General features: G+C 37.0%; 1 protein-coding gene across 1 annotated transcript in view; it reads left to right on the top strand.

Moving 5' to 3' along the window:
• The window catches only part of Il1rapl2 (interleukin 1 receptor accessory protein like 2), a 1,274,770-nt gene that overhangs the window by 874,992 nt on the left and 387,381 nt on the right, over positions 1 to 12,397 (top strand). The window lies entirely within an intron of this gene.

Genomic DNA, 12,397 nt, shown 5'->3' with positions numbered 1-12,397 from the left:
TTACATTTTATTCTGCAGGTAACGTGAACCATCTTCTCCTGTAAAACCTTTTAAGTGCAGGTCAGAAAACATCATAGTACACTGGATAGATAATTGCTCTGGCACAGAGTAGTGCTATGTATGCCTGGAAGGGAGCCAGACTCAGTGAGCACAGAAAGTATCAACAAGAATGGGGCTGGAATTTGAAATCCAAGATGATCTTGTGTAATGAAAAACATCTGGTGACCTTAGCAGGCTACTAAATTAAACCTGATTTAAAAGATGGCTTGGGGTTTTAGAATCGACACTTCTCAGGTACATTTCCCTGCTGACAACTGTTTGTGAATGCAGCAACAAGGAGAAGACTGATTAGGCAAATGTCTTTCATAGCAAAATTGAAACACACGGACTCAAGTAGAAAAAAGTCATGGAAACATATATTTCAAAATAAATGCATTTATCCACCTAGAAAATATCTCCCCCAAATGACAGCCTGTAAAGTGTTGTCCCCTTGGAAAAGGAATTCAATTTCGAATTATCTATGCTGCAGACCTTGAAAATCTTTAGTCACTTCCACCAGTGAAAAATGGAGAAGTTTGATCTAGTGAAAGATGATCTGCCCAACAGCATTTTCTTTCTTCTCTTGCTTCTGTACTCGTATATATAGTGAATTAGTTGTGATTGATGGTATCATTTTAAGTATGCGCTGCTTTTTCTGGTGAAAAACTGGCACACTTTTAATATATTAATAGTTTTAGGTTTAAGTGTAGCACAATATATTTTTATGATCCTTGGATAGTGAAGTCAGAATTTATACAAATAGATTCATTCAGTCTTTAGCTCTAGCAACACTGAGAAAAGATGTCATTGAAAGTAATGTTACTCACCCTTCAGTGATGCAACAGCTGGAGCCAAATGGAGGAAAATAATCACCAACCTTTATAATTTTAGGATAAATTAGGTTAAAAATAGTTGTGTTCAGAAACAATATGTTCTCTAAAACTTGCTATGGAATATTCAAGAGCTCTCAAGTTTTGTTAAAATAATTACACATACTGTAAGACATTAGTAATTTTAGAATTCATTCAGTCTGATGTTTTACTTTAGGCAGCATTATTTGGAGTCTGATGAACATCATTTGTAGGGTGAATACCCTAAAGTTTAAAAAAAATTTATAAAGTAATTGTTATTTTTCACTTAATGTCTGCTTCACTGGTGAATGACAATCTGTGTTCTTTCCTTGCAAATGTTACTTGGGGAGAGAATACAAGGGTTTGACCATGCAACTTCTTCAGTGTGGTGAACCACATCACAGTATTTTATGATGCTTTCTCTTATCAGAGTGTCAGGACTGGTGCATAATGGAATATTCACGTGTTCTGTGAGGCTTTGAGATATGCGCCTGTATTTTTAGTATTAAATGAACAACAATCTGCTCCTAATACATCCATTTTTTTACTCTAAGAAGACACAAGTCATTCTTTCTCTCATACCGACTGAGAGCCTTAAACTGACTTTGGCTAAAAAGTGTGCTGGGAGATGAATCTTATTTGTACAGATTTAATATCCCAGATATACAATGCATGGAGTCTAGCTTTGAGGTGAGAGAGACAAAGATTATATAAAATTATGCAAATATATGCATTTATCCAGATCTTTGCTATGTCCATCTATAAACTCTTAAGCCATATTCTTCAAATACTTTGTCATGTGTCCAAGTGCCAGGTCCCTTCTCCTTTGAGTGAATGCAAAGTCCTCTCTTCAAAGCATAATTATCAACTCAGAGCACTTTGTAGGTGCTATCTTCACTTGAGAGGCAATATAAAATTTTTTGGGCTTTGGTTGCCAATTAATAACCACTTCAATCAATTGAACCAGTAGTCAACCTGCTTTCAGTGAAAAGGGAAGCCTTACTCCCCCAGTTTTCCTCCTGGAGCACAACATTATATATAGTTCTTGCAAAAAGTCTCAGAGGAAAGAGCAAAAGTTAAAAACAAATAATTATTTTTATTTTATGTGTTTACGTGTACTGCCTGCATGTGTGTAAGTGTGCCCGTGTCATGCAATGTCCATGGAGGACAGAAGAGGCCATCAGATCCCCTGGAACTGGAGTTATAGACAGTTGTTAGCTGCTATGTGGGTGCTGGTATTCGAACCTGGGTCTTCTGCAAGAACAGTCAGTGTTCTTAACTGCTGAGCCATCTCTCCAGCCCCTAAACTGTTTTTTATAAGATTTTCAATGTGTGTTATTTTGGATTTTACAAGAGTGAATACTTGTACAGAAAGTCATCTTTGTATAGCATGGGATAATAATCTAAACAGAGCACATTCACAAACATTAGTGGATAAGATTTCTTCAATAATTTTGTGAGGGACAAAAAAGATGTTGTCTTTCTTATATGAACCAGAAAGCTTGTTGAACTTTACCAAGGATATAAAGATATAAGCGAGGAAGAACAGAGTTTAAACCTTGGCATATGTTTTATTTTTAAAGATTTATTTTTATTTGAGTGTGTGCATGTGTGTGTGTGTGTGTGTGTGTGTGTGTGTGTGTATGTGTGCTTGTTTTGGTGTCTGTGTGTGCACACTAATGCAAGTGCCTGAAGAGGCCAGAAGAGGGCATAGAATCTCTTGAAACTGGATTTATAGGCATTTGTGAGCTGTCTGATATGTGTGCTTGGAACTGATCTTAGGCTCTCTGCAAGAGCAGGAATCACTCTTAAATACTGAGTCATCTTTTCAGGCCCTTGGTCTTCATTTTTTTTACTAGTTAGAATTGTGTTTGTCAGTGTCCTTACTTTCTTTGTATAACTAGCCTTCAAAGTGCATTATCTTCAGACCACTCAACTTAATTCCATGGGTTTATTCGATGGTCTATGCTAAGACTGGGACATGTCAGATTTATCTTTCTCTTCTTGTTGTTGTTCTACATGGTAAAAAATATACCTTAACAAAATAAAGGAAAAGTTACTATTTTAAAAGCTATGGAAAATAAATGAAGAACTGCTTAGTATTTATTCTGGCATGTGAGACCCCAAGAAAATGTAGCAATTAGTGTATGAGAAAGACATGAAAGTGTTAAAGAGAATAAGGGAATGGAAAGACAGTATTTTAAATCTCTTTAGCTTTCACAGTGTTTCCCATTGCTTTAGACATGCCTGTGTTTCCACTGTTCCCCATGAACATCTGTGCTTTGATTAAATAAACATTCTTGTTTCCCAGATTAGTCTATCCATAATAACATCTGTGAAAAGATGAGGTATGTGTGCAAGTGTAATATCTATAAAGAGAGGTTAAAACCACTTCTGCATACATATTGCTTGCAAGTTCATGTCATCAAGTCTATCTTAATGTTGTCTTTGTGTGCAGTGCATACTGAATAAAAGATTTAAACATTTGATGTTTTAGCTATTAACTGTATTTCACAGATACATGGGTAGAACATTTTTTTGGTGCTAATCATGACTTATGGATAGTATCTTCATCTTATCCTTTGAAAAATTCCTTTGTATATAATTACTAATGCAAATATAGACATGTGGCCTAAAAAATCCTCTGTAATATTTTCAGATGTTTCCTGAAGTTACAATTTCAATTGCACCTTTTGCCATAGGAGATATTTTAAATCTATGCTTTATTCTCGGCAAGTCTGTAGTGTTAATTTTTTTTCTTTTATGGTAAATAATACCATTAAAATGTTTGTGGCATCTGTTGATGATCTTAATGTGTACATTAAAACAAAGATTAGTCAAACCAATCCATATACAAAAGACGAAACCCCTATAATTTTGACCAGTTTTAGAAACAAATGGAGCTTTTTGTTCTGTTTCTGAGACAATCAAAGTTTTCCAAATTCATTTTTTGTCATATGAATAAAACCACAATACACATATCAAAAATCATTGACTTCAAATTTAAGAAAAGTTGCAGAAGTGAACATGTCCATCTTTCTTTCCTAGCTAATGACTAAAGATATATGACTTAGTGAAAACTTAGGATCAGTTGTTTTGAAAGCCACAATAAAAATTTCTATGCAAAGGAATTTGCAGCAATTGGTATTTCATATTACAAATTTTTGGTCTTTGCGCTCTAGGACTACCATGAAAGAATTTGTAGGTGAGACATAGCTTTGTAAATGTTTCTGAGATGTCTCACATAATTTTATTGGGATTTATCTGTTTTGCTTCTGGTAAAAGAAGACTATTTCTTTGTAAATTTATATTCAATGAATATTAAAGGAATCATCAACTATTCTAAATATGCCAATGCTATAAATCCTAGTATCACAGAACAGGACAATTCTCAAATGAAGTTTTCTCATCTTCAATTCTACATGTAATATATAGCTTAAATGGTCCAGTTGTCCATCTTACTGTAGAAAGAAAAATGAAAAATGTAACATATTTAGTAGTCCTGAAATGTGCATTTTTATTGGCATTTGGAAAGTATTTTAAAACATGTAAAACAGATGAAGTGACTTTATATGGTGAAGATACAAATTGAACATCATGGAAATTGTCTCAATGGTTGAGTCCCAATATTCAGGTGAAAGACTGAAATATTCAACAACAGATCTACCCCCACTGGCAGGTAAAACTGATAAATAGCTAAGTGTATTTTAGGATCCCCCTTCTTCCTCTCCATACCTTATTTGGGCAAATTTTCATTAATTGACTTTCTTAAGCCTTCACTCAATCACAAGAGTCCACACAAAATATTCACATCTCAAATATGGAAAGACACTGATTAAATATTGACTAAGAGTGTAGATTAAAGTTTCTTTGGATTAATTCTAGCTGCTTTTCTTCACATGCAAGGCTGATTTAATCAGGAATTCTGCATTTCAGGGTTCCAAATGATTTAGGTGTTGCATACTCCATTTCAGATCCATCATCTAAGTCAGTCTCCATTCTTTTTGACCATTCACAGGTGAAATAAAATCAATGTCCTGTAATAAGTACTGTTTAATTATTAAAGCAAGTCACATGACCTAACTGAAATTTACATTCTCATGATTTTGACTGTCCAGGACTCTAAATCAGATTGCCCTTTTTTATTGTCCAATTGATTAATTAACAATTGACCAGTAAACATCCAATCCAATCAAAGGGAAGAAGGCAGCCTTGAACATTTCATAATAGCAAGTCTATTTTCATTTCTGATTCTCATAATTCACTTCTTCTAGGGCAAGAGTCATGTACTTAGGCACATTCTGTCACAAATGCTTATGAATACTATATATCTGTAAATATATAAAAATGTATTATAAACAGATTATGTTATATAATCATATTATAATCAAACTAGGAATCAATGACATAACAACAGAAAAAAACTTCATCCAAAAACTAAACAGCATAATTCTAAATATACATGTGTGTGTATATATATACATACACATATATATATATATACATATAAATATCTGGTGTGAGTATATGTATGTGTGTGCCTGTGTGTGTGTGATGTTACTCCAAGACTCAATCTGAAGTGCAATTAGAGTTTTAAATCAGGGAAGAAACACCAAAAGCATGTGCCATAGTATGTAAATATCATATATATTATAAAGACTGTTCATTGGAAATGGTTGTTCCGACTTCCATCTTTTAGTAGCTCTCATCTCAGCAGACTGCCAGAGAGTGCACAGTTCTGGCCTCCTTCTGGCCTCTCTCAGAAAGAGGAGCTGAGAACACAGAGGACTGCCTGAGAGCCCCCATCCTGCCTCCATGTGGTTGTGAGCTTCCCCTAACAGTGCCATACCCACCCCACAACCTGGGATTTCATGAGCCCCTCAGAAGGTCCCAGGACAGATCTGGCTTTGGTAGGCTAAGGGTGAGATCCTAGCAGACAGCCTGAGAGGGTGGGTTTCAACCTCCATCCAGGAGTGGCTCTGATCTCAGCACACCACAAGAGAGTGCCAAGTTTTGGCCTCCCTCTGGCCTCTCTCTGACAGAGGGGCTGAGAATGCAGGGGACTGCCTGAGAGTCCTCAGATCCTGCCTCCACATGGTGGTGAGCTTTCTCCTAATTGCGCCACATCTATCCCCCTACCTGGGATTTTGTGAGGCACCTCCTAAAGCCTGAAGGCACATCTGGCTTTGGTAGGCTAAGGCTGAGATCCTAGCAGACAACCTGAGAGGGAGGACTGCCTGAGAGCACCCAGATCCTGCCTCCATGTGATGAAGGAAGCTGGAGTATACCTGACTGGAACCTGAACCAACCAGCTTTACATAACCATTAAGGAAATGACCTAGGCACCCAGATAATACAAACAGAAGCATACTTCAACTTAATTCTCATATCAGAATCATAAACAACAAAAGAAATTAATATGCAAAAATCACAACAAAAGAATAATAAAATAAGAGAAATCTCATTTTTCTTTACTTTGTATTTCATTTATTATTACTAAGGATGGACATCACTGTATTTTTAAAATATTGGGGGGAAATGGGCAAATGCATCCTAGATTCATTGGTTATCTTTGTGAGGTAAGATTAGAGGGGACTCACTACTAAGTTGTATGCTTCTATTGAAGGAGAAATCATAAGTCCTGAATGCTTCTCACATGGTTACCACTCCCTGGCCACTTTCCAGGCTTTCCCGGGAGGCTGTGTCTCACAAACACCACCACCAGACACCACCACTGGCTCCTCTGATACAGCTCAGTCCCAATCACAGGGCACTCCTGGACAGGAGTCCTGTGTGACTGACCCTCCTCATACTGGGAAAACCTACCCTACACCTGTAGGAAGTGACCCAACTTCTACTCCAAACCCCTTCCTCCTCCCTGAGGGAGAAAAATATGAAAACCCTGAGTCTGTGAGGGAGGCCATGCCCTTCCCCCAGCCCCGGGCTCGGAGGTAGGGGTTTGGGGTATGGCCTCTCAGGTTGGTTTTGCTAGCACCTTTCTGCTTTATATTTCCTTACATATAATGCTTAAAATATGCACAACTTCACTTTTTCTTTTCTGACTTCAAAAGTAAAATCTTAAGCTGAACACAGGGATACATATCTGGTGCACTCGGGAGACTGGCAGGAGAATCACAAGTTTGAGGTCAAGGTGGGTAAAGAAAAAGTGAAGTTTTAAAAAAATAATTTGTCAGTGGAGCTTTTCTAAAAATCACTTTGACTAACATTAACTATCAGTTAATGATACAAGGCACTCCACAAGAGAGGGAATATACAAAACTGGGTGAAATCAAGTCCTTGGTGTTTATAACTGAGTCAATAAAATGTACTCATGTGAACTTGAAGATGAAGCCAAAAATGCAATCCTTGCTAATAAACCTTTCTCTTGCTGCTTGAGAGCACCTGCTCAATTGGAAACGGCCTCCTTCAGGCTCACCATTCCTAGAAAGTAAGGTTCCAGTCTAAAATGAGGGAAATACAGAACTTTTAAACTCATTCCAAATAATATAAAAAACTTCAACAAATCAGTTTGTTACTAATTTTGCTTGAGGGTATGGGCCTGTAGCTCAGTTAGTAGTGTTTGCCTAACATGTACAATGCCTTGGGTTTGATCTCCAGTCGCCAGTAAACTGGGCAGAGAAGCACATCCCTGCAATCTCTTATTCGGAATGTAAAAGCAGGAGGATCAGAAGTTCAAGGTCATGCTTAGGTAGCTAGTTGAAGGCCAACCTGGGATATATGAGACCTTGTTAAATTATACCATACATTGGGGTGGGAGAGATGGATCAGTGGTTAAGAACACTGTTCTTGCAGAAGACCTGGATTCAACTCTCAGCACCCACATGGCAGCTAACAACTGTCCGTAACTCCAGTTCCAGGTGATCCGAAAGTCTCTTCTGACCTCCGCGTGCATTGAACGACATGGGTGCACCTACCAACGTGCAGGACATACATACAAACACATAAAACAAAAATAAGAAAGTATTTTAAAAAATAAAATAAAAAATATATGATACCATTTATCAAATGGACCTAACAGACATCTTTTGAATATTCCACCCAAGCACCGAAGAACACACTTTCTACTAAGCATCCCATGGAACTTTTTCAAAAATTGATCACATACTGGGCTACAAAACAAATCTCAACAAATAGAAAAAAAATGACATAATCCCATGCATTCTATCAGACCCCAATGCAGTAAAGCTCAAAATCAACACTGGACAAAGCCCTAGTCACTATACAAACTTCTGGCGATTGAACAACACACTGCTAAACAATGAGTGGTTCAAAGGAGAAATTAAGAAAGAAATAAAAGATTGCCTGGAATTCAATGAAAAGGACAATACAACACAACACAACCTCTGGGACACTTTAAAAGCAGTCCTAAGAGGGAAGTTTAGAGCTCTAAGTGCCTACATTAAAAAATTAGAAAGAGCCCAAATAAATGACCTAACACTGCAACTCAAGACCCTGGAAAGGTAAGAACAAATGAAACCCAAACCCAGCAGAAGAGAAGAAATAACAAAAATCAGGGAGAAAGTAATGAAATAGAAATAAAGAAAACAATACAAAGAATGAATCTAAGAGCTGGTTCTTTGAAAAGATAAACAAGATAGACAGACCCTTAGCCCAGTTAATCAAAAGAAAAAGCAAATCCAAATCAACAAAATCAGAGATGAAATAGGAAACATCACAACAGACATCCAAAAGATCCAGACCATTATAAGGGAATATGTTAAAACCTATACGCTTCTGAATTTGAAATCTAAAAGAAATGGATGGATATCTAAAATCATGGGAACCACCAAAGTTAAACCAAGAAGAGATCAACAGTGTAAACAGACCCATAACATATGAGGAAATTGAAACACTGATACAAAGCCTCCCAAAAAAATAAGCCCAGGCCCACATGAATTTACAGAAGAATTGAACTACACATTTAAAGAAGACCTCCAACCAACACTACTTAAATTATTCAAAAAGATAGAAACAGAGAACTCCCAAATTCCTTCTATGAAGGCAACATCACTCTAATACCCAAACCAAGTAAACACACAACCAAAAAAGAAAACTATAGACCCATATCCTTAATGAACATAGATGCAAAAATTCTCAACAAAATTCTTGCAAACCTCATACAGACACACATCAAAAAGATCATTCACCATGGTCATGTAGGCTTTATCCCAAAGATATAGGGCTGGTTCAATATGCGCAAGTCAATAAATGACATTAATCATATAAATGGACTCAAAGACAAAAAGCACATAGTCGTCTCAATAGATTCAGAAAATGCTTTTGACAAAATTCAACACGCATTTATGTTCAAAGTCCTAGAGGGAATTGGACTGGAGGGAACATACCTCAACATATTTAAAGCCATGTACAACAAGCACACAGCCAACATCATTCTAAATGGAGAAGAACTGGAACATTCCCATTAAAATCTGGAACCAGACAAGGATGTCCACTATCTTCACTCCTTTTCAACATAGTGCTTGAAACTCTTGCTTAAGCAATAAGACAGAAGGAAAGTAAAGGAGTGCTAATTGGAAAAGAAGACGTCAAACTATCACTTTTTGCAGATGATATGATACTATATCTAAGACATCCCAAAAGTTCCACGAGAAAAGTCCTAGAACTAATCAACACTTTCAGTATACTGGCAGACAATAAAATCAATCTACAAAAATCAGTAGTTTTTCTATATACCATTAACAAGCAACTGGAGAAAGAATACAAGGAAATGCTCCCATTCACAATAGCTGCAAAAATAAAAATAAAATAAAAAAATCTAGGAAGAAATCTGACCAAAGACACCAAAGATCTCTACAATGAAGAAATTTTTTTTATAATTTATTTTTTTATGAGTATGAGTGTTATGCCTCCATGTAGGTAAAGGCACCCGTGTCATGCAATCCCCAAGGAGGACAGAAAAGGCTGTCAGATCTCCTGGAACTGGAGTTACGGACAGTTATTAGCTACCATGTGGATGCTGGGATTCGAACCTAGGTTTTCTGCAGGAACAGTCTGTTCTTGACTGCTGAGCCATCTCTCCAGTCCCTACAATGAAAATTTTAAATTGTTAAAGAAAGAGATTGAGGAAGACACCAAGAGATGGAAGGACCTCTCATGAGAGGTCATGGGTTGGAAGAATTAATATTGTGAAAATGACCATCCTACCAAAAGCAATATATAGATTCAATGCAATCCCTATCAAAATCCCTATGACATACTTAACAGAATTAGAAAAAAAAGTCCTTAAATTCATATGGAAGCACAAAAGACCCCGAATAGCCAAAGGAACCCTGAGCACAAAGAACAATGTTCTGGGGATTACTATATCAGATCTCAAAGTATACTACAGATCTATAGTCTTAAAAGCAGCATGGTAGTGGTGCAAAAATAGACATATAGAACAATGGAACATCATTGAAAATACGAACCCAAGTATACGCAATTTCAGCCACCTGATATTTGACAAAGGTGCCAAGAACACACAATAGGAGAAAGATAGCATTTTTAACGAATGGTGCTTACAAAACTGGATCTCCACCTGTAGAAGAATGAAACTCGATCCTTATCTTTCACCTTGCACAAAAGTCAACTCCAAATGGATGAAAGACCTAAATGTGAAACTGGAAACCCTGAAACTATTAGAAGAAAATATTGGCAGTAACATACAAGATATAGGTGTAGGAAGGGATTTTCTAAATCAGACATCAGTTGCTCAGGAATTAAGTTCAGGAATCAACAAGTGGGACCTCATTAAACTAAAAAGCTTCTGTACAGCAAAAGAAACAATAAAAAAAAATGAAGAGAAAACCCACGGAATGGGAAAAAAATCTTCACCAGTGACACATCTGACAGGAGTTTAACACCCAGAATATGTAAAGAACTCAGAAAAGAATGAATAGTTCAACATCTCATTAGTAATGAGGGAAATGCAAATTAAAACCACCCTAAGGTATCACCTTACCCCAATCAGACTGGCTAAGAACAAGAGAACAAATGATACCAAATACCGTCGAGGATGTGGAGAAAGGGGAACACTCATTCACTGCTGGTGGGATTGCAAACTCAAGCAACCTCTATGGAAAACAGTGTCTAGAACTCTTAAAAAAAAATAAAAATGAACCTACCATATGACCTAGTTATACCACTCCTTGGCATAACCCAAAGAACTTATCCTATTGTAGAGACACTTGTACAACCATGTTTGTTGCTGCTCTTTTCACAATAGCTAAGAGATGGAAGCAACCTAAGTGCCCCTCAACTGACGAGTGGTTAACAAAAATGTGGTATATTTACACAATGGAGTTCTTTTCAGCAGTAAAGGAAGACGAAATAATGAAATTTGCAAGTAAATGGATGGAGCTAGAAACTGTTATACTAAGTGAAGTAACAGACTCAGACGAACAAAGGAAATATGTTCTCCCTCATATGCAGATCCTAGCACCAAATCCTTTTAAACTCAAGGTCCTTTGAATAAGATGATGCTATACTGCAGTCCCTTCTGCATGAAATAACTGTCAACATTACGACTTCAGCTGAGCCTGATTGCTAAACATCATCACAATTGGACTTGATGGTTGTGTTCATTGTTAAAGGAGGGCTAAGCAGGGTCATTGGCTCTCAGTGCATTATCCAGCCACTCTTCCCAGCCAAATGAATGTAATTTGACCCTAATCACACATGGCCTCCTGGATTTGGGGAGGGCTAAAGTACATGGTCTGGGGAAGGCTAGGAAGAGAAGGCATGACCCATGCTGGGTAAAGGCTTTCTAGTGTGCATACTCTCAGGGCATGCATACACCTCAGGAACCCCTCAGTTATCTCGGTAAGTAAGCTCAATAAATTCATTGGTTCCCCAGTAAAACTTTAATCAAACATTGACTTGACACTGGAACCTGAAAGGGAATAAGCATTGCTTAGCATCACCAGGAAAAGAAGTCTCACAACGCATGGAAATTTTATTTGTTAATGCTATTGTGTCTCATAATTATTTTTTTTAAAAAGAAAATGGGAATGTAAAAGATCTTAAAATGATATAGTAATGGAGATATTTTCTAAAATAAACAGGAAATATGAGACAGCCTAAGCAAGTGATGAAGGCCTGTTTAGGTCTGTTATGATATATAAAGGATGAGACAAAAATAATATACACATAATCTTAAAATGTCTATGGTCATAGTTTAGTCAACTAGTTCAAGGAACAAAATGTATATCTAGTCAAAGTTTGTCTGAGAATATTTGGATTTTTTACCCAAGCCTTCTCTATATAGCACATGATAATTAAAAGTACCAGACTGGTGGAACTAACCTCATTGGATGTTTAACAGCCATAGTTTGAGGCCTATACTAATATGGTCAGAAGGACTTAAAGGACAGTTTTTGCCCCTTGCCCTTCGAGGTTGACTAAGTTCCAGGGGACTATGGAACACCTCTCAAAATGTCCTGTAACTGTGGTAAGCCACCTGTCCTCTTGTTCAGGGAGGCCACGGA

Source organism: Nannospalax galili, unplaced genomic scaffold, assembly GCF_000622305.1.
Source record: "Nannospalax galili isolate Female #2095 unplaced genomic scaffold, S.galili_v1.0 scaffold25, whole genome shotgun sequence".
In the NCBI taxonomy this organism is placed as follows: Eukaryota; Metazoa; Chordata; class Mammalia; order Rodentia; family Spalacidae; genus Nannospalax; species Nannospalax galili.
Note: the sequence above shows the minus strand (reverse complement) of the source record. Positions and strands in the feature narration are given on the sequence as shown.